General features: G+C 47.8%; 1 protein-coding gene across 4 annotated transcripts in view; it reads right to left on the bottom strand.

The window, feature by feature from the left end:
• The window catches only part of TJAP1 (tight junction associated protein 1), a 352145-nt gene extending 334323 nt beyond the window's left edge, over positions 1–17822 (bottom strand). Inside the window, exon 1 of one of the 4 annotated variants that reach the window (XM_085610311.1) lies at positions 17663–17822. The gene's annotated coding sequence lies outside the window, so the exon portion shown is untranslated. The remainder of the gene's footprint in view (positions 1–17662) is intronic. The other 3 variants (XM_085610316.1, XM_085610312.1, XM_085610314.1) reach the window with 3 other exon arrangements.
• Between the last annotated feature and the right edge of the window lie 5612 nt (positions 17823–23434).

Here is a 23434-nt window from a genome sequence, read left to right as displayed (position 1 = left end):
TCTTGATAGTCAGTGAGCTCTGGATCAGAGTCGAAGGCGTGGAAAAAAGGGAACTGATGCCAGGAAACTGAGATCGGCAATTATTAGCTCCAGTGATGCCACAATGGTTTTGTTATCGTTACCTGGGTGGAGCAGACGCCCACTACTGGTGTGGGAGAGCTACTGAAAATTTACAGATCCAGTTTAATGCCTAGGTATAAATATCCATCATTAGTACTTTGTACCCCAGGCTGACGCCAACGAATCTCTCGACTACTGAATAATTCCTTTCTAAATTTGTCAAGGATAGGGAGGCACAGGTAACAGTCATTACTCTACTAGCATGTACCTGTGACAATACTGCCCCAATAGCGGGCACACTGGTGCCTACAGTGATGTTAGTTTTCTTGTCGACATCGATTGGGTTCATTATTCGGTCTCTGCAGCATCAATGGCATCAAATGTTTTCTGCCGTGGCTCATGCCAAGAGAATGATACCCCTTTTCTCAACAAAATATGCATGTCTTTTGTCTTACTCGCAAAATCTTGCGCAAACTTAAGAGTTATATTCTATCATGTCCATGAAGGACCGGAGCTGGTAGGATGGAGGTGAGGACATAGTAGAAGCAACCACTTTATTTGAACACATCCCACGGCACATACAAGCATTGGTGTAGGGGAATCAGACAAGAAAAATGGACAAGGGAACACAGGGGCGCTGCTAAATGTGAACTGAAATATAAGACAATGCAATGAGGGAGCAAATGGGGAGGGGCTGGACCATCAAACGATACATGCATGGTGATAATGTGTAACGACCTTAATGTGCTGGTTTGTTTGTTATAATAAGTCATCTTAAAGATTAGCGATAAATTGTTTAAATCTAGGAAAAATGGGTCACATATGTATAATGTAAACCGCATTTGATCTGCCAATACGCAAGTTTTTCTTTTATGTTATAAAGCAAGGCTCAAGTTAACGTGCAGATACCGGACATCTACGTTGAGTGTAAAAGTGAATAACATAAGCTGTGATAGAAATGGTAACATTAGATCCTAACTAACAGAACAGGGGAGAGACCCAACCACCAAGTGTGGCTCTTGCGTTAGCCAGAAATGTAGACATAGGAAGAAAATTGTACTTAAAGGTGAAGTAAGTGATAAAACCATTGTGAAAGTTATTGTTTCTTTTATACGGACAAAAAATGCTAATAAAGACATTTAAACAAAAAAAATGAAGGACAGGAGTTGGACTTTATCAATGTGAGTAACTGCATTCAAAATTACACGGACCAAAACCGCTTATGGCTTGCTTCCATCAGCAGAAGCTGAGTATCCCAAAAACTCCAATTCTTGTTGCATAACTTTATATTTCTCTTTACACAAGGTCATAAAGGCCACCAAAAGTCTCTCCAACACAACTTTCAATGCCTCACTACGTTAATAAATTGTGTGCCAAAAACCAGAATATCATCTTGAAAGAAGACAACATCACTTTAATATTTCAGTACCTCAGACATGGGCTGAAAGACACAAGCGCCAAATGATACGTAGGTTTTGAAAGACAGATTTGGGGTGATAAATGCAGTAAGTGCCTTGGAATCTGATGAAGCTGGATCTAATAGTAAGCACCCCTCAAATTTAACTTCAAGAAGTACTTAGTGCCCTAGAATTATAGCACCATCAAGTTTATGTTTAGAAGAGAAAAGGAACAAGCATTGGCATAGCCAATAGGTCTCGCTTTTGGGACCTTATAAGTATTTAGTTATGCAGCAAAATATCCTTAGTGCAACACCACAAACTGTTGCATGGCTAAACACTTATAAGCTCCCAAAGAAGAGCCCTATTGGCTATGCCTATGCTTGTTTTTCCAAAATCTCCCACTCTGTGAACTGGAGAGGGGGAGATGGGCTGAGTGAGCAGGGTCATTTTGAACGGGGGGGGGGGAAGAGAAGAGGAGTATGGAAACTGAAGTGGATTCTTGAGGGGAGAGGTCTTGTGAGTTAAGGGTTCTGCATAGTTGCCTGGCGCTACGTAGGGCATTCTGACCCAAAGAGGCACGCAGCTGTGGTTTCTGAGCGCTAGATTGAGAGGTTTTGTGAACTGTGAATGCTTCAAGCAGAATCCGACAAAAAGAAACGGGGAGAAATAGAAAGAAAATTGAGAATGAAAAATAATGTGGGAGTGAAAGGAAGAGGCGAAAAGAAAAAAAGCGACCAGAAAGAGGAAACCGGAAACCACATAAAGCGAGTGAGGTGTGTGGGCGAACACACAAATATATTTTCCACAAAATTCGGGGTTATATGTGCACCATTAATTTCACAGAATATAAGTTTGTGCGAACTTCAAACTTTACTATTGCTTGATGTGTGTATGTATAAGGCTCACCATGGTGCCTAACCGATACTAATAGAGTAAGTAACTATTTATTGACTGAGCCAAGCAGACATCGTTATGAGGACGGCGGCGCCGAGGACCCACGTTCGCAGTCCACACAGACTCATTGGAATGTGTGTGCGTGCTTGGATGCGTGTAAATGTGTGTTGGAGGTACCTAGTCGGCATACAGTTTTCAGAGCCTAAAGCTAGACATTTGAAACCACCCTAGGGTCGCGCTCCAAAAGGCGGGAAAACTCTCTTTACCACCAACGTACAAATGTCTCACCTGGTCAAGAAGGTGCCTCTGGGTCTTAGTGCGTTAATCTGAAATATCAGCTGTTTCGGGCACACTGTATTAATCTGCAAGATTCTGAAACCGTGCAGAGGGACACAGATACACAAAGCAGGGATATTTGGAGAGAGGTGCAGCAGAACTGAAGTGACTGAGCAGCGGGGTTCAGTGTCCCAGAAATGATAATCTGCATTTTTGCGTTGAGAGGAAGTCACCGGAGTAGTAGTCTGTCCCTACACATGGATACGAGTTTTGTAAATGACTGTGCAGAGCTGATACCGTGCATCTAGAGTGGTATTACCTGCTTGTGCATTAATGCAGCCTCAATGCTAAATTAAAATATATTGGTATAATGTGATAAGTGTCACAAGAGAGAATGAGAAAAAAACCCTGTACAGGACAGTGCATCCGAAACAGTATTGAGTATTTGTGGAGTCCCCCTGTCTCTGAAGCAGGATTGCACAAAGGGGCAGTGTGCAAGAGGACTTACCAGATCTCTGTATAGTGTCAGTACATCTAAAGAAGTATTTTACATTTGAGACATTTTGGAGAACTGTGTCTCAAGCAGCGCTGAATAGCGCTATAATGTCACTATATGTAATGCTGTATGGTGCTCTGTAAAACACGTTAGCGCCACCTGGCGTATTTCATGCAGTACGGCCCCAGAAATGTTCTGCCAAATGCAATGTATCTCCATCACATAAACAAAGCAATAAAAACACGCATTAAGGGTGCCCGCGATGCGCTTAATGAGGAAGAGATGGGAAGCCAGATGGCGGCTGTGCACGCGTGCGTAACAGAAAGCTTTAGGCCACAAGCAGAAGCTTGTGGTCGCATTTCTAAAGCCCACACTCACTATATGTCTCGCCAGATCATCGCATGCGCTGGATCAGGCGAGACCTAAAAACAAGCATTGGCATAGCCAATAGGTCTCGCCTTTGGGGCGTTATAAGTGTTTAGACAGAGCTATTGGCTTTGTTAACTTTTTTTTTTAAATATGTGTTGTAGAGCATTGTGAATGTTGTGCAGCATGTTAAAAACGTATACGTTATAATGCAAAAAGTATTACTATTTCTGTCACCTTATATCTAACCCAAAAAACATATACACAACTGAATTATTGTACTAAAAACCAAAATTAATACAAAAAATGTGTTCTAGTTTATTTGTTTATGCAATGCTGTCATTTTTCCTTGCTTGTTGCGATTAATTTTTGTTATAGTTTATTGTTAGGTGTAGGATATAAACAACAGGAGGGTGGATGTTGTGAAATAGTATTTTAATTAGATAGGAGTAGTGAAGAGTGACCTGGAATGATATTGAGGTGATGCTGGAGTGGTGGTGCGCTGGTTCCGAGGTGATGCTGAATGATACATAGGTGGTACTGAGTGATGCTGAGGTGGTGCCGAGTGATGCTGAGGTGGTGCAGAATGATGTTGTGGTGATGAGTTATGCCGATGTTGTGTAGCTGAATTTGTGTTTATGAGGTGCCAAGTGATGTTGTTTTTGTTCTGTGTCGAGGTGTTGCTGTATTGATGCTGAAGTGGTGCTGCATTGGTTCGCTGCTGGTGTGAGGCTGTGCAAGTGTTGAGCTGGTGTTGCACGGGTGGTGGTGCACTGATGTGGAGGTGGTGCTGTGCTAATGCGGAGATGGTGCTGTGTTGATAATGAGGTGTTGCTGCAGTGCATCTGAGGTAGTGCTGTGCGGATGATGACTTGTTGCTGCACTGGTGGTGATGGTGCAACGGATGAGGTGTTACTGTGTTGATGCAAATATTGTTATGTGGTGATAAGGTGCTTAGGTGGTGCGGAGTGATGCAGAGGTGCTGCTTAGTGATGCAGAGGTGCTGCTTAGTGATGCTGAGGTGGTGCTGAGTGATGTTGAGGTAGTACTGAGGGATACTTTGTTGGTGCTGTGTTTGTGTTTAAGTGGTGCTTAGTAATGCAAATCTGGTGCTGCGCTGGTGCAGAGGTGATGATGTACCACAGCTGTGCACTTTGCAGAGATGTCAAAGGTAGCACACACCACAGCTGCGCAGAGGTGTGAAAGGAAGCGCGCACCACGGTGGCGAAAAAACATGAATGTTAAAAGGTGCAGTTAATTTTTAAGCTGTGTACTGTGCAATTGGGGGAAAGGAAGCACACACTACAGCTGTACACAGTGCAGGGATGTGAAAGATAGCATGCACCACATCTAAGCAGAGGCATTATTTAGCAGCCGGTGCCAGCAAGCGCACACACAAAAAGTAAGTGCTAATAATTAAGTGCCCATGTGCGCACTGGCAGACACCGGCTCAAAGCCCCCAGCAAGGGCCTGCGTTACGCCCCTGGATCGAACGAGCACCAAAAGCAATGTGGGGAAAGGAAACACGCACCACAGCTGTGCACTATGCAGAGATGTCAAAGGTAGCACGCATTACACCTGGTCAGAGGTGTGAAAGGAAGTACGCACCACTGTGATGAAAAAACGCTAATGTTAAAAGGCACGGTCAATTTTTAAGATGGTACCGAAAAAGAGGAGACTATAGAGGCCAGCAAATGTCTTGACAATAACATACTAATACAAAGATAACGGTGCAGGAAGACAGTGCTGACACAGATGAAATGCGAGTGCTGGAAAAAGAAGCGCGCACTCTTGTGCCAGTGGGATCTGTCCCTTGGCCGGGGTGGAGGGGACGCACCTTGTAAGGAAAGCTGCAAGGTCTTGAAATGAAATAGGATCCACAACAGATGGCACGCTGCATGCCGCTGCTCGCTCCCGACAGCTACACCCTGTGGAAGTAAACATTTTCAGAAAAGGTGGGACATGCACCCGCCTTTGGCCAATTGCATGCTTTCATTTTTGAAAGCCACACGCAAGGGCCAATAGCATGTGTAGAAAATTGAACACTACGTGCACGAGTTTGCCTAAAGTCTGAAGTGATTCCAAGAGGCCTTTTCCTGGAGCAGCGCATGCGTGCTGAGCTAAGATCGACCTAATGAAAGGTGGGGGGGGGGAGGGAGGGAGAGTCCATGACCATATTCTGGTGGAGACACAGCAAGTCCACAGAAACTCAACAGCTGTCTGTGTTATAACAATAGGGGAAAGCCAAGCAGAGGCTTCCAACAGTTGGATAATACCATCTGAAACCATCGTCAAAATATCCATACCATCAGCACGACTTATGACCATGCTCTTGGATTGATGATCATACCTCATCATATTGGTGCGCACATACCAGAACAGGTGGTTCCCAAGTAGTTACACAGACTATAATCTTCATTAGCCAATCTGGAAACCTAATATCAGCCTACATATAACCAATGACCTCAATTGTACTTCCATAAATCTGAAAGAATATCAGGGTTCAGTCTTGCTTGGATATCCTCTGGAAATTCCACACTCGGCACCCTTTATTTGAAAACTTGTCTACATCCTTCTTGACAGCTGCTACTCTACTTCTGCTATCACGACACACACATACAAAATGTAATTTACTGCTGCATCTTCTGCACACTTTTCTGATGGCAAAACAGTTTTCAGGGCAAAGATTCTGTTATTAACAAAGATATAGTTTCCACACTACTTAAGCATGCAGATGAACTATTAACTTTTGGCTTGATGTTGAAGTGGAAATGTTAGAATGGACTACGTTTGAGGAAGATGGAAAATATCCATATGTCAGGCAATGTGCACTGCTATAAACCCCCTTGATTATATTCACATATTTCATGTCCACTCTCTTGTGTGTTACACAGCTATTGCACTAAGCCACTGAACATTTATTTAGGATAATTAAAATGCTCATATACAGGGACACTGGCCTGAATCCGAAAACAGATCTCATGGGTTTCTAAAGGCCTTCTAAAGAAAATTTTTAATTAGCAAGTATCAGAAGGGGTCTCAATTGGTCATTTTTCAATATAATTTTTTTTGTGGACTTTTATATAGCGCAAACTAGACCCGAAGGTATCAGAGCGCTTTCCATGAGCACCAGTTACGTTACAGACGGACACATTCTTTTTGGTTAGGCACGGGGAGATTAAGTGATTTGCAAAGAATGTTGAGCCTCCCTGCCGAGACTTGAACCCGGTTCCCCAGCTCCGCAGTCGGCCGCCCTAGCCGTTAGGCCACATTCTCTAAGTCTACTCACGGTCATTCCCAGGTGACCCTTATTTCCAAAAGTCAAAATGTATTCCATAACACAGGGGGAGAACATGTTTCTCCCCCTCATTAAAATATCATCTTTAAGAGACAGCTCAGCAAAAGCTAATCATCTTGCTTTTGCCCAGCCTCTCTTGACAAACTCTCTGATGGCAGATGGGACACCCAGAGATAAAACTCTTCTCCGTTCCTCCCCTGTAATAAGCCACAAAAACTTGCATTTCCCCATGTAACCCCCCAACCCTGGATAAATGCTGAAGGTGTGCAGTGTGTGCGAAATACAATGTTGCATTGTCCATTATCCATGTATACAAGTGACTGACTGAGTATTTGTGGGCTGCTGGATTCAGAACACAGGACGTGTGTACTAATCAATTTGTGACAGGACTGCTGGCAGCAACTGCGAATACATACAACCGCTCTAGCATTAACAAATGCAACACAGATACAGCATCCAGAAGTTGTGTTGAACAACTGGTCACTTCACCCTCCCAGCCACCTCCAAAATAAAAGATCATCTCCTCTGGTAATGTCTTGCAAGGTTCAATTTGGAGGCAACATGGGAAACAAGGCGAGAGAAACTTGAAGAGTGTCTATGAATCCTGGTGCATCCAACTCCTGCAGTCGAAACAGGTCCTACATATCTGACTTCATCTACCTTTGGTCTATCCTCAACTTCAATCCACTTGGCACAAGAATATTAAGAACACAGAATTCTCAGAGATAGGCCATGGTACACTAAAACGTAGCACAAATGTTAACATAGGAAATTGGAAGCAATGATACAGCAAGACCCATGATGGCAATATACATATCGCCAACACATGAGATACTGACAGTACAGTAGAACATGTGCTAAGAATAACTTTCAATCAATTTTTACAAACTACTAGTCCAAATCTATATTGAGTGAGAAGGTAGTCTGGGTATGTTTGAGTTAACGATCTATCAATTACTCTTGTTCTGTGTTGGAAGCCGGAGTCCCAGTCACGCACCACTGTCACAAATGCGCGACCCGGGACTCCTTACTCAACGTTAGGCCAAGTAAGGACACCGTTTGAGATAGCCCTGCTCACCCCCTTAGTAGCTTGGCACGAGCAGCCAGGCCTATCTCCAAGGCACGAGTGTACAGTATGTGCAACCACACCCACAGCAACCCACTGGTGATGCCACAAATGGACTCCACACGAGTTTGATAAAAACGAGTATAAACTTAATATAAAAAGATATACAATTAGACCACACGATATAAAAGTCAACATACAATAAAGGGTGATATTTGTTCCGGCTGGCTGGTAGGTTCAAATCCCAACCACCGCTTTCAAAATGCTGTGCTGGTCGCAAAGCTAGAATCACACACGTTGCAATGGACAAACAATAGTGCGCTGCGTATCGATACAATCCTGTGCTGGGCAAAGGAGAAATAATGCAATGCATCACACCCCAATCACGTACTTTGCAATGAAGAAATAATGCAATGCACACCGCTACAATCATGCACTTTGCAATTAAGGAATAATGCAATGCGTAGCTACAATCCTGTACTTTGCAAGGGAGAAATAATGCAATGCGTAGCACTACAATCGTGTACTTCGTTATGCAGAAATAATGTCAGGCGTCCTAAGACAGTCCGGCAGTTCGTTAGCAGCAATATTGGCAATGTGTATTACGACAGCCTCTTCGATAACAGTTTCCCCCTACATGTATCAACGATGACCTAAAGTACAGCTTCTCACTCGGGCCCCAGTACTGCCACTCCTTTGGTCAGTACGGGCCCCAATCTGAGCCGAAGCAAAGGGTCACGTCGCCAGAAGGACTAAGAAGCCTCAGCGGCTAGGCCTGGCAGCTCAGCTCCTCCGGGCTGCGACTGTTAGGAAGGTCTCAGGTGGCCGCAGGGCACACGTACCCCACACCTCCGAGATTACGTTACTCCAGGTGCACTTTCACCACAGCACCCTCCGGGTCTCCTCTGGCACGAAGCCACACACACAACGCTGATGGGACTTCATGTCGACTCCGAGTGCCCGTTCACCAGGCACTCCTTCCTGCGGTTTCAGTTGGAACCAAGATATGCACACCACGCTGCAGAGACTCACTTTCTTCCGGTGCACACAATGTTCAGCCGATCACCTTCACAGCCCCAGGTTGCACCAAAGCACGCACACTGCTTCACTGAGACTTACTCCAACTCCGGTGCCCCGATAGCCAGGCGCTCTTCACCAACGCCTTCGGCCACACCCTGACACGCTCAACTTGTCCGAGCCTCACTTCTCCTCCGGTGCACTCGATGACCAGGCGATCTTCACCAGCACCTCGGTGCACCCCGACACACACCCTGCGCGTCCGAGACTCACTCCACTTCCAATGCACGCGTTGACCAGGCGCTCCTCGCCAATGCCTCCTGTGCACCACGGCACGCAACCTGTGCGTCCGGGACTACCTTCACCTCCGATGCACCCGCTGACCAGGCACTCTTCACCAGTGCCGGCGGTACACCACGACATGCACCCTGCGCATCAGAGTCTCACTTCACCTCCGATGAACATGCTGACCAGGCACTCTTCACCAACGCCTGTGGGTCACCACAACACGCACCCACCGCGTCCGAGTCGCACTTCTCCGTGTGTCCAAGATCACAGGGCACAGCTTCCGAGAGTCTCAAGCTGCTACAACACTCACCCACGGCGTCGCTTGAAACGTCGCCGGAAACTTTAATGTTCCTGTGTTTCCAAACAGGGAGCCAGCTCACCTCGGGCCCTTGGGGTAACAAGACACAGCACAGTCTTCTTCAAGCAGGGGGACCCCGCACACGAAGCACAGTCTCAACAGCCTCTTCCTTGGTTAAAACAGCAAACTGCAGACCAGCCCCAGATCACAGATCTCGAAGCAAGGGTCGGTCCTTCCCAGCAGTCTCTTCAGTTGGTCAAAAATCTTTATGTCGGTTATTGCTAACCATAAAAGACATACATAAAATGTACAATTCATTATCACATAAAAACAACCAACCTTTTCAATACAAAAAAAGTACAGTACTATCAGAGTATGGACACAAAACGAGGGGCATGGTTTCACTGGTCCAGGCAGTTTCTCAATCTAATACAAAGTTTTAAAAATTCCTTAATTTGGAGAACACTGTCACTGTGCAAAAGCTGCAAGTACAAAAGAGCCGGTCTGATTTGTTTAAAACCAAGTTTTTTTAAAAGAGTCACTAAATATAATTTACGAGGAAATTCATAAAATTTACATAAAAAGATAAAATGCAGCATATCCTGCGGAGACTTTCCGTCGCAGCCGCAGGGCGCTGCCAATTTGTTAAAAATATCACATTTCGGTCGAATAAGCAGATGATGGAATTGATTAAACCTAAATCTGGTCAGTAAGAATTTCTCGTGTGAAGAAAAAGACCCTTCCAAATATGGTTCGATGGCCACGGTGGTCTTAAGCATAACAAGCTTTCTCACACTTGGTTTCTGGAGCTCCACCTCTTCTCTCATAACCTTTTTTCCCCACAGAAATGATTGTTTAGTTTGCTCCAGATCTCCCCTTGTAATTGATTGAGGTTTTGAAAAGAGTTCAGGGCGACCAAGTTTGTCAAAATTTGATTTTAGATAGCTTAGCCAAGGAGAGCTCAGTGCCTTGTCCAGAGACAAAAAGTCCTTCATGATTAAGTGTGTTAGGGGTATGTTCTCATTTAGCCAAATTTTAAGCCAAAACATCAAAGGGCGTAAGGAAAGCAAATCACATATGTATTGGGACCCCAACTCCTCGTGGACAGCAAAATTAGCCGTACCAGATGGGACACACAATAAACGCTTCATAAAACGATTTTCAACAATCTGTAATTGCTCTCCATTAACATACCCCCAAAGTTCACTACCATAGGATACAGTTGCCACAGACTTAACATTGTACAATTTCATCATAGCGCAGATTGGCTTTTTCCCCAATTTAGATGCAAAATTAAATATTGATGCATTAACCCTCGCCATTTCACCTTTTTTCTTTGCAAGATGAGGTTCCCAATTTAATTTTGTGTCGAAGAGGACTCCTAGGTAAGAAAATGTTTTAGTTAAGGGGATTATTTCTCCGCCAATCCTAAATTGGAAGGGTTTTCTAGGTTGCTGACCAACTTGTAATACAAAAGATTTGGTGTTATTTACCAAGAGGTCTCTGTCTCTCATAAATGTGTTAAATGCTGTTAACAATGATTGCAATCCCCTCTCGGTCCTAGATAAAAGTACTGCATCATCTGCATAAAGAAGTATTGGAATTCCTCGTCTACCAACTCTAGGACAGTCAGCATGAACATCTTGTAACACCCCATCTAAGTCATTAATATAAAAGTTAAAAAGAAAGGGGGCCAGGATACAGCCCTGCCGGACACCCTTTCCAATACTAAAATTGTTAGATACACTCAAATCCAGGGAATATCTCACATTGGCACTGGTATTGTAGTGTAGGGCGACCAAAAAATCAACCAAACCGCTATCAACCCCTTTTGACCTCATGGACTGCCACAGCTTACACCGGTTGACACAGTCAAACGCTGAAGACAAGTCCATAAAGGCAAGATGAATGGTACCTTTCTGTATTATGGTATATTTACTTAAGATCAGGAAGAGGTTAAGGCATTGAGTAGTTGTTGATCGGCCTTTACAAAATCCGTACTGCGAGGGAGACAATGTTCTTTACCTCCACCCACTCTACCAGTCTTTGCAGTACAATTCTTCCTACAATCTTGACCATAGAATCTAATAAAGAGATCGGCCGATAGCAGTGTGGGCTGCCCCTGTCACCCTTTTTAAAAACTGGGACAATTGTGGAAACACCCCAAGACCGTGGACATCCTTCTTTTACCGCTGCATTAAAAACTGACTCTAGAATCGGTGCCCAAAAGCTAGGATCAGATTTATATAAATCAGGGGGGATCCCGTCCGGGCCGGGAGCTTTTCCACCTGTAATTCCCTGTATGCCCTCCAAAACTTCAGCTCTATTAAAAACAATCTGTACACCAGTTTTGCTACAGTCAGTACTAATATCCATGTCCTCTGTACAGCAGTATAGTTTTTTGAAGTGCACTTCCCACTCCTCCTTAGATATATAACTTTCAGTACCATTTCCCGGGTCCTGTGTCAGAAATGGTTTTCTCATCAAGGCCCAGAAAGCTGTACTACTTCCAAGGGTGGCAGGATCTAAGATCGCTAGCCACGCCTCTTCCCTGAGAAATTCCTTATGTCTTGCAATAGTTTTTTTATAGGTCATTCTACATTGCTGGACATCAGCTTTTATCCTAGGCTTGGATGACAATGCTGCTCTTAGATTTTTAGCTGCCAAAGAGCAATCCTTGTTAAACCACCTTGGACCTTTTAAGGAGCCCGAATTTTTTATAGGTGCTGATAGTAATTGAGATACCTTTACCGCTAAACAGTTGAAGGCATTTAGGACAGTGTTTGGGGGTGCATCCACTTGTGTGCATAACGAAATTTCGTCAGCGCAAGTAGTTTTTATTTTGGTATACAGCTGATCAGGGGTTACCATGGACCATCTCAGACGGCGTCTGCCATCAGTGGTATTCACCCTACCGATAAGGGGTTCCACTCTTTCTTTTGCTATCAGTGGACCCCTCATAAGAGCAGTGAGAGGATTGTGGTCACTGAATTCACTGACTTCAATAGAGAAGAATCCCACAAAAGACTGCATTACAGATGTTAACAAAATAAAATCTATAAAAGTTGCCCTACCATTCCCCTTAAACGTTGGGGTATCAAAGCGCTTATTTGGGGCCATCAATGCCATCATAGGAGTTAATTCTAACTCATTAAGCATATCATTAAGGTGTTCCCCCTCAGTTGTGTGCTCAAAATGGAAATTCTCACAGTCCGGGCAATTAAATTCTGTATTCATTTTAAAAAGAGGGTCTCCACAGGGATGAACATTAAAATCCCCGACCACCATGAGATTATAAAGACAACCCTTCATAGAGTTACTAATAAAGGAATGCAATGTAACTATTTGACTAGAGTTGGTACTACAATTAGTGGAATTATAAAAATTGACCAGACCGGCCATACAGTTATCTCCATTTAAAACTAAACCAATAATGCCAGTGTGGTTTGTTGTGATTCTCCGAACCTTACAACCTAAAACTATAGATATAAACACAACCAAGCCCCCCTTAGGTCTACCCCTGTTAGTTGCTACTGCCGGTACGTAGTAGGCCTTATACCCTTCCAGGAAGTAATTACAGTCGATTGACCAAGTTTCCTGTAAACAGATAATTTGGTACTTTTTAATATACTCAATCCAATTGCAATCCTCCATTTTGGAACCAAGACCCGCAATGTTCCAAGAAATTATATTATTAGAGTTAATTGGCAGCCAAAATACATACCGAACAATCCCTATCCATTAAGCCACGAGTTTCCTGCCCACCAGAAACCTCCTGTCAGTCACATAGCTCCAATCCCGAGAGGACATCAAATCTGTTGTGGGTTGCAATATTAAAACCGTTACCTCTCTGTAACCCCACATTATGAACATATTCCTCATTGGGAGGCAGTGACTGTGATGGTATACGTGATCTAAATGGGCCAGGGGTTGGTGGATTTCTGATAAAGTGGGAATAAAAAAACCCCAGTGGACGTATACAAATACTGTTGGGAGTGTTGGCCAATGCAGCAGCTCTGAGTAGAACTGTAGCAGCATGCTGAGGATGCCTAAAATTAATAATAATGCAGTCACCATTTATTGTCTTGCTAGATGATCCAATCCAGCTCACCCTTCTTGTTGTTAATATTTGGTCTGCATACTTAACGGGAAACCCACAATTCTTGTTAAGCCAGAAAACCGTCCTATTCTTTAAAGAGTCGTGATTTTCTTCAGACACCTGATGTGCATGGGGCTGAATGGGAGGGACATTCGTAAGTACAGCCACATAAGGTGCGCAATCAGGGGGAAGATTTACATGACGATTTTTCTTTATGTGGGTATGGGTCAAGTTTCCCTCAGGAGATCCCGTATTAATGGTATTCTGCAGTGCCGTGGGATCCGATAAGACAGGATCAGCAACAGCCACTGTGTTCTGTTTGTTAATCTGCCTGTTTAAATGAATATTGGATATACTTCCTTTTGATGATCCCAGACCATCCACAGTTGGTCTAACATTTGCTGCATCTAATTTGCCTGATGCTCCAGCCAGGTGGGATTTTAACAAACCTCCTAGTCTTTCTACTTCTGAGGCCATAGTATCTAATTTGGTTAGCAATGGCTGCATTAACTCTACAATTTTTGCCTCTAATTTTCCCTCCAGTGAGTGAAATAGGAGTGTTAATGGTTCAGGGGCGATATTAGAACTCAATCCGCCCATGCCACTACCATCTCCTTGATTCTTTTGCAATCCCCCACTGTTAGAGACTTTATTGCCCCTCCCAGTTTTACTCTTACAATGATTGCCCATGCGCTTAGCTTGCACCTTCCTACACAGTCTTATTGGTCTTTGCTGGGGCGATAGAGATGATAAGGGAGATGACTCAGCCTCTGTTAGTTCAGATACAACTTCAGGGTCGTCTGTAATCTGATCTATGTGTGTTTGTGCTGCAATAATTACAGCAGCCCCGCTTCCCCCGTCCAGTCCATCTATAGGAGCTGTGACTACCAGAGGAGACGATAATTCAACACACCCGGCAGAATCATTACCCCGCCCTAGGGAAGCTCTGCGGGTGTTGTTGATTTGAGTCACCTTTTGCACCAGATAGCTATCCATAGAACCAGCCCCCTTAGTAGGTTTATTCGTCTTGACCTTAGATATATTAGACATATTAGCAACCCTAACGATAATCCTTGGAACCAGGCAGGTTTTTCCCGGGGAGTATACAACCAGCTAACTTCGCTGAGACCCTGCAGCAAACCACGTTACACAACGAAGTATAGAAACTTTACAGGGACTGTATTATATACATACAAGGTCCGTGGCCCAGTCCAGTCTCTTCTGTCCTCTGAGGGCCTCAGAGGGCCCGCCCTTTGTTCGGGCTTAGCCCGGCGCCGCCCGCGCGCGTCCCGCGACGCGGAGGGAGCCGTGAACTTTTAAGCGCCTCCGGGCGCGTAGATGATGTCAGCGGGCGCTAGGGAGGCTGGGAGCTGTAGTCTCCCCCTGCTCACGGCCGCGAGATGAAATGGCGGCAGCAGGGGAGACACACAGCGTGTGGATCCCAGGGACAGCGGCGAAAATGCAGCAGGGCAGGGCAGCAGCGGTGAACTCCAGCAGGTACGTGGGCCAAGCCTGAAAGACTGATTCAGTTGTTCCTTCCTTAGCAGAGGTTCCTCTTGACCACGAAATGGGCCCAAGCCTTTTCAGTCTCAATCCATTTCTATTCCAGGGGTCTCAGCTGTCAAAGTTATACCCCTACATGCCTTTGAAGTACGTTGTGCTCTACACTGGGAGGGTGTCTCCCTCCCAGTGTCACCTTTCTCCCTTAGATACAGGGGTCTGGATCCTTAATCCCTCAGCAGGAGACGGGTCAATTGTTTTATAGCAGCAACCCAGGCCTCTTCACCTCCCGGGCTTCTCCTTCCCCTACTCTCCAGATGCCGGTCAGCCTGGTGCCATCTCAACCCCTCCCTGGGTCAAGACCTCTCCCAGCTCCTCTCACCTCTCAGATCCAGACAGTCAATCCACATTCAGCAGAGACACACAGAAATGCTTAAAGCACAAAACTCAGCCACTTTCTAAAAGAGTGGTTTTTGAACACACAGCGACAAAAGCACTTTCATAGAAAGATGTGTTATGACACGGAGTTCATACATACTAAATTTCACCTCTCTATTTTAAACCTATGGGAAACTAGGCTAACAAACAATACGCACCCTCCCCCATTCTGTCCTATGGGCAGGATGGCCTTTCACCAGTGAAAAACAAAACAGAGTGGTTTTCACTGTCAGGACATGGCACACACCTCAGTATATGTCCTGCCTTTTACTTACACTGCAGCCTGCCCAGGGGTTACCCGGGACCTACCACAGGGGTGCCCACTGTGTACGCAAAAGGGAAAGTAAGGCCTGACAAGTGGTTGCACTTGTCAGGACAACTATACTAACTTAGCAAACTGCGCGCAGGCCCTACACTGCAGGCCGGATTTCCCTTCTCCGCACACCTTTGCATTACTAGCCCTGGCACACACAGTGCACATCACTAGGGACTTTACTAGTAAGGCAAACATACCAATCAATTACAATTACACTTTACACATGGAACACTTGTACTTTGACACTGATCAGCAGTGGCAAAGTACCCAAAGCATCCAAATTGGCAACTCTATGTCAGGAAAACGGTCTAGGGAGAAAACAAACGTTTTAGAGAACTTTAGCCAAAAAGGCCAAGTCCGACATTCTGCAGGTACAATGGGACCACTATGTGAACCAATTATATTTCTAATGGCTTTCGGCTTGAATCGTGGTGTAGCACATTACAGCAGCCAGTTAGTTTAATGTAGGTCGTGTGTACAAAATTTGTATTTAGGTAAGGAGGTCTACCCATGACTTCAGTGGTTTTGCTGCGGTTTGTTAAGGAGTTTTTGTTGGAAACTGGAACGTTCATAGCACGATCCAGGTGGTAAGAGTAACCAGACCATTAGGAATAGCCCTGCTGCTGCCAGGCGGATTCTACGTCAACATAAACTTTTAAACGGGTGCTGGAGGTGAGAGGATTATCCGCCTGCGGATGTTTACTTTTGCCAATCCGAAGAGACTCACTGTAAAAGATGCACTTTGAGAGTGTGTCCCGAGGTTAGCAGTCATCATTTACATGATGAGGCTTCACTGCACAGACATTAACTTTAAGTGAGTGTTTGAGATAGGAGGTTATCCATTAGTTTAATTTCCCTGCCACCGTAAACCTGAGCACTCTGGATGGACAGTCAGAATACGGGTAATATGCCGCACGACAGGCTACCAATCTTCTTGATTCAAGCGACACCAGTCTATGAGGATTTTTTTATGGGGTTTACACATGCTATTAATGCCCACCCCCTCGGTCTGGTCCATGTGCTTCCGGAAAACATGAGCTCTTATAAGGCTATTTTGATGTCCTCACTAAACCCTGGGGCAAACAATGTTACCGCAATAAGAGAGATGCAGAACTACTCAAGGATTTTTTATTTTCCAACCATAAACACAAAATAACTAGACAAACTCGCTTCTCTGAAAGTTTTTCGTGCGTGCATGGGTACAGATATACCACCAGATTTTTGTTGGCGTCCATTTGGCATGGATGTTTTCCAGGCAGGAATAACATACTGCTCTAAATCGACATTAATGGCTAGAAATATCCATGCAGTTTGGTTTTCCTCAATGTAAATGCAGGTCTACAGAGGCACAATGCAAATCAAGCAAAAATTGCAATATTAGATACCTGACAGCTGCATGGAGGCAAAATTGTTGACCTTGAACGATGGCTGTGTGGTTTTAATCCCAGCTTTGCCACTTCGTTAAATATTGCAACTGCAAATCTGTATATGCCAAAATATGTTCTGCTTATCGGGAACAGATGCCTCATTTACAAAACCAAACATGGGATAGTGGGAGAATTGGGTGACTTTAAGGGAAAAAATAACTTTTTGTGCTTGAGGTAGGGCCCCTTAGGGGGTGAAAATATTTACTTTAGGGTTTGTTTTAGGCGCAGCCAAGTGAAGCGTATAGTAAACATGACATTTTAGTATTCAGGGCCCAGCCACCCATCCCTCTACACTGCTGCTGCCGGTCAAGCTGGGATGCGGGTAAATAAACTTTAAGTGGCTGGCGGCTTGTCCCATGCCTGCAGCGCTGATGCAGTTAAAAGCAGTGGGAGGGAATGCTGATAAGGTGTCTGTGTACTCACCAGGCCTCGCTACCGGGCTCCGCCGCGCTCCGGGAGTGCTGGCTGTTCTGCCTCCGGGGCAGGCTCCTCCATTCTTCCCCTGCGGCCGCTGATCCGTAACTTGAAGCTCCCCATATGTCAATGCCCGGCGTCAATACTGCGCATGTGCCCCATTGCACGCATGCGTATTAGCACGCCACTGCATTTCAGTCCTACCAAAAGCAGGGCACTCTACGTAACATGCGGGCTTTTCGCGCATGCGCGCTGACTTCAATATAACCAAAATATTAGTCTCTCGCTTGCTGCAAATGTGTAACAATTCTGCGAAGGCGCATGCGTAGTGCTGTATCCTTGACGGAGACTCAGGCTACAGTGCAGAACGGCCTAGGAAAACTTAAAAAAGAACTAGACTGCTAACTTTGTAGAGTTACTAGTTCAAACTGTGGCGTGTAAAAAAATTCTTAGGGTTCCCAGCCAAACGTTTGCACTTTGTTCTTTTAAGGTGACGGAGGACATGACTATGCCTTATTTTTTATGTATTACTTAACTCCAAGTCAATTTGAAACATATAGCAATATTTCATACATGCCAACATTTTAAAAGAGGAAAGAGAGAGATTTAAAAAAAAAAACAATCTGGAGAAAGTATTTCCCCCAGTGACTACTATTGAAACAAAGGCAATTTCAGACAGGAGATAGCCAAAATAAAGTCATATTTGGCGTGGAGAATCGAGAACATCCCGGCTCAATCAAGTCTATTGCAATCCTGCCAAGTACCACGCATCTTGCGTTACACTAACGCATATTAATGTAGTTACCGCATCCCGCAGGGGTCGACATTTGTCCTGCACATCGCCTTAGCAGTTCAGCTGAAAACGTGCTGCATTGTGAAAGGAAAACAAGGGGGGCTTGGGGGGGGATGGCGACCGCAGGGAGTCCCCACCCCCGGGCAGTTTGGGAGGGGGCGTGTGGAGGGAGGGGTTTGCGGGCCCCGCGCGGTTTTTGAACTTGGGCTGGCTAGTAGGGAAAAGATAGCCCAAAGCCAGCCCAATTAGAGCCCAAATGTATCGAAATGTTGCCCAGGTATAAATACCTTGGGAGCCCGCCCCCGGCCACCATTTTAGGTTTGGTGACCTGGTGGCCGGGAGCGAGGATAGTGCCGTGTTTTTTGTCGGAGGTGTCTATTGATTGTGTGAAGGTTCGTGATGTCGTCCCAGGATTACCGAGTGCTGGAGGCTCTTCGGTTGTTATCGGAGGCGGGCAGGATGGACTTGGTGATCGGGGACGTCGCGGGGCCGTCGCGGCCCCCGCGGCAGGCCTCGGCCGGAGTGGCGGCGGCTGTTGCGGCGTGTACTTCGCCGAAGCGTTCGAGGCAGGTTGCGGTAAGTGAGAGGGGGCGCCCGCGTGTGAGAAGGGCGGTCTCCGCTCGTCATGGACAGTCGGGTCGGGTAACGGTGCCGGGGGAGGCGGGGGTGGTGTCTGCGGCGGGGCCTGGGGCGGGTTTGTCGGCGCGCTCCGCGTCATCGCCTGCGATGGTGGGTAAACGCGGGGGCGGGCGCGGCACGAAGCGTCGTTCGTCGTCAGGGCCGGAGGTGGTGTTAGGTAGCGCGCGGGAGGAGGAGGCGTTGCGGAGTGTGGGCGGGCCGGCGGGTGGAGAGCAAGGGGCTGGATGGGCGCGGGGGTCGGCACTGGCGGCCGGTTCTGCCGGTTTTGAAGTCGGAGAATGCTTGTTTGTCGCGGGGGGGGCGGGGGGGTTGAATGCGGGACCGGAGCCGTCACGGGGCTCAGTGCCGGAGTGGAGGGGCTTGGGGGGGTATGCTGGGGCGGGTGTGGTGGACGAGCGGTGCGGGGGGCAGGGCGAAGCAGCGCCTGTCAGCCCCTTATTGTTTTCGCCGGGGTCATCCATAGGGGGCGCGGTTGGTTCGGTGGGGGCGAGTTCGTTGGGGGAGGGAGAATGGGCGCAGGTGGAAGGGTGGGGTTCGGCACAGGAATTGAGGAGGCAGGGGGAGCAGGGGTTTGGGGAGCAGGGGTTTTTGGAGCGGAGGAGTGCAGAGCAGCTTCAGGTCCCAGGAGGGGTGGGCTGGCATTCCGTTGATGAGGATCTTGGGGGGGGGGAGTTTAGGGAGGAAGGTTGGTTTGTCGGGGGCGGGGAGGCAATTGGGGGGGGTGTTGCGAGCGAGGGTCTGGACATTTTTCCCTCCTGGGCAGAAGGTGTCAGGAGCCTGGGTGGGGAGGGAGCGGCAGGGTGGTCAGGTGCCCTGGGGCAGGTAGCGGTAGGTGTAGCCAGGACGAGGGCAGTGTATGGGGCGAGCGGTCGGGCCCGTGCCAGGTCAGTCCGGTCGCTGTCTGGGGGGAGAGGTTATGGCGAGGAGGTGGCGTCGGCGTTGGGTCATGCTCGGTTGGAATGGAGCGAGGATGAGGAGGAGAGGGTGGCGCCGCTGAATGCGGGAGCGGGACGAGTGAGTGCGTCAGGTAGTGGTGTGGCAGGTTCGGTCTTGCTGAAGGGTAGTGGATCGCGGGCAGCCAGTGGTTTTGTTGCTCCTGGCACACCAGTCCAAACTTTTTCTTTCCAGGTTAGGTCAAGTGGCAGAGCAGCGGACTCGGTAGGGCAAGGTACGGCCCATTATCGCCGAGGAGAAGGGAGGATGAGGCCTTGCGCGGCACATTCCGTACCGGCGGGGGATCCCGTCGCGGTCAGCGCACGAAGGTCAGGCGCGACCTCGCTGGCCCCAACGTCACGGCGTTCAAGGTGGATGGACTTTTCTGATAAACTGGATGCTTGTGTTGAGCGTGGTAGAGGGGAGGACCGGCGAGTACAGTCGGCTCCCCAGCCAGGTGGTTATAGGGCCATGGAGGCCGCTGGTGCTAACGTAGGGTCCGGTAAGGCCCGAAGGGTGGATTTTGCCGAGGAGGAGCGGATGGTGGAGGAGCCATTACTGCTCGACTATGATGAGGATAGCCCCGAGGAAGGGGAGATACGGGGTGATGAGGTGGGGGGACACTCTCATGCTTCTCGTAGTCTGTTTCAGGTTCCGGGTGCGGCACCCATTGCACAGTCTGTGGTGGTGAAGTCGGCTGGAGAGCACGGCCCGTCAGCGAGGGCGCATCCTCCAAGGGATTCTTCGGCACGGGCGGTGCAGCGGTCGGAGTCGGTCCGCACACCCTCCTTAGAGCCAGGTGAGAGCGCAAAAACACAGGCCAAACCTATTATGGTGTCTGTGGGGTCTGGAGAGGACGGGGGTGGGGGTTTGTCCGAGGGGAGATTGTATAGAGGCAAGTATGTGAAGGACACTGGGGTTGGTACGGGGACGGAGGGAGCATTGTCGGGGGCCAAGGTGGAGAGTGGGTCTAAGGCGGAGGCAGGCGATGGTAAGGAAAAGCCGCAGAGCAAGGAACTAAAGATTAAGAAGCTCCCCTATATGGGGGTGACTAAGCCCCTGGGGGCGCATTTAATGCTGGCAACCAAAGAGCGTATTTGGAAGGGTGAATATGTTGAGATTCTGAAACTGTTACACAGGGAGGTGAGGTCTAAGGAGGGTTCTAAAGAGGAAGAGTACGAGCTGGCCAAGCGCCCTAAGGTGCCGCTGACGATCGAGAACTGGACGGCGGCGTTCTTAATTTATGCTAGTGTTTACTGCGAAAAGTTTCCTGAGCGCTGCGTAGCCATATTTAAGTATATGGACGTTATTCGGAAGGCTCAACTCACTGGTACGGGTTATGCTTGGGCCCAGTATGATGAGGAATTTCGAGCACGTATGGCTTGGGATGATGAAGCTAAATGGGGCGAGTTGGATAATGACCTGTGGCAACATACTATGGGGGCCGCGCCAGGGGGAAAGACCATTTTTACGGCTAGTGGTCTGCCGTTAGTGTACCGGCCCTTTCAGGGAAAGCCCACCCGGGGTGGGGTGGGAGGCTCAGCCGCATCACAGTCTGGGGTCGGGGCTTGTTGGGATTTCAACAAGGGCCTGTGCACGCGTGAATATTGTAAATACAAACACGAGTGTTCTAAGTGCGGCAAGCGGCACTCCCTCGTCAACTGCTGGGGAGTCAGGCCATCAGGAGGGCAGCAAGCAGGTGCAGGGTTGCCTGGCAGCGCGCAGCAGTCACAGGGTGGGCGAGGGGGTAGGGGCGCACAAGGTCCTGGGCCAAAGGGCTCCTACACCAATTAAATTGGCTCGGCTTCAGGATGCCTTGGATGGCTACGAGGACTTGGTGGCAAAGCAGACTCTTTTGGATGGTTTCAGGTGGGGTTTTCGTTTGGGGTACCACGGGCCCCGGCAGAGGAGGTGGGCGGATAATTTGAAATCCGCAGCGGAGCACAAGCTGGTGGTGCGAGAAAAATTGAGTAAGGAAGTGCATGAGGGGAGGATGGCAGGCCCGTTTGGAGAATGGCCAGTTCCTAATTTGATCATTTCCCCTATTGGTGTGGTGCCCAAGAAGGAGGAGGGGCAGTTTCGGCTGATTCAGCATTTGTCATGGCCTGAAGGGTCGTCAGTCAATGATTTTATCGACGAAGACGCGGCTTCGGTGTCATACTCATCAGTTGACGTCGCTATGTCACTGGTTGTGGCCGCGGGCGCAGCTGCAGGGATGGCAAAATGCGATATTAAGTCGGCTTTCCGGCTGCTCCCGGTTCATCCGGATGACTGGCCTTTGTTGGGCATACAATTTGAGGGTGAATGGTATGTGGATAAGGCGCTACCCATGGGTTGCTCGGTGTCATGTGCTCTTTTCGAGCTCTTCAGCACTTTTTTGCAGTGGTTTTTCACGCACCGCACTGGTCACAGCTGGGTCACACATTATCTGGATGATTTCTTTTTTGTGGGCTCGCCGGGCTCTTCGGAGTGCCGGCGTGCGCTGGAGTCGTTTCAGGAGCTTATGGGGGATTTGGGGGTGCCTTTAGCTCCGGAGAAAACAATGGGACCGGATACGGTCATTTCATTCCTGGGCATTGAACTTGACTCAGTTGCCATGCAGGCCCGGCTGCCCGCGGATAAGAAATCTAAAATGTTGGTTTTGCTGGACGAGATGTTGGCTCGACCGAAGGTGACGGTGAGGGAAATACAGGTGTTGCTAGGCCATCTGAACTTTGCTTGTAGGGTGGTTCGGGCGGGGCGGACTTTTTGTCGGCGCCTGGGCCGGGCCTTAGCAGGCCGGCACTTGCCTCATCATCATGTGCGCCTGTCGGCTGGGGTGAAGGAGGATTTGCGGATGTGGTCCTTTTTCCTGCACTCATTTAACGGGGTGCCTTTGGCCAGGGACGAGGATGTACAGTGGGATGTGCAGCTGTTTTCAGATGCGGCGGGCAGTGAAGGTTTTGGCATCTACTGGCAGGGTCATTGGTGTGCAGAGCAGTGGCCTCGGGAGTGGAAGAATGGTGGGCGGAGCATTGCCTTTTTGGAACTCTTCCCACTTTTGGTGGCTTTGACCATTTGGGGCAAAGAGCTGGAACACAAGAAGGTGCTTTTCCGTGTGGACAACATGGCGGTGGTGCAAATAGTCAATAGACAATCGGCCAGGGATGAGCAGATTCTGAAATTACTGAGGGTGTTTGTGCTGGGCTGTTTGCGCTATGACATTTCATTCAGGGCTTTGCACGTACCGGGCGTGGACAATGACATCGCGGATGCTTTGTCTCGTTCACAGTGGGAGAGATTCCATGGGCTGGCCACAGAGGCGGACAGGACACCGACCCCGATGCCGGAGCACCTCTGGTTGGTCGGCAACGCAGGGTGTTTCAACTGGTGGTAGGTTCTTTGTCGGTTTCCACGCGTACGGCGTACACATTGGC

This window comes from Triturus cristatus, chromosome 6 (genome assembly GCF_964204655.1).
Source record: "Triturus cristatus chromosome 6, aTriCri1.1, whole genome shotgun sequence".
NCBI lineage: Eukaryota > Metazoa > Chordata > Amphibia > Caudata > Salamandridae > Triturus > Triturus cristatus.
Note: the sequence above shows the minus strand (reverse complement) of the source record. Positions and strands in the feature narration are given on the sequence as shown.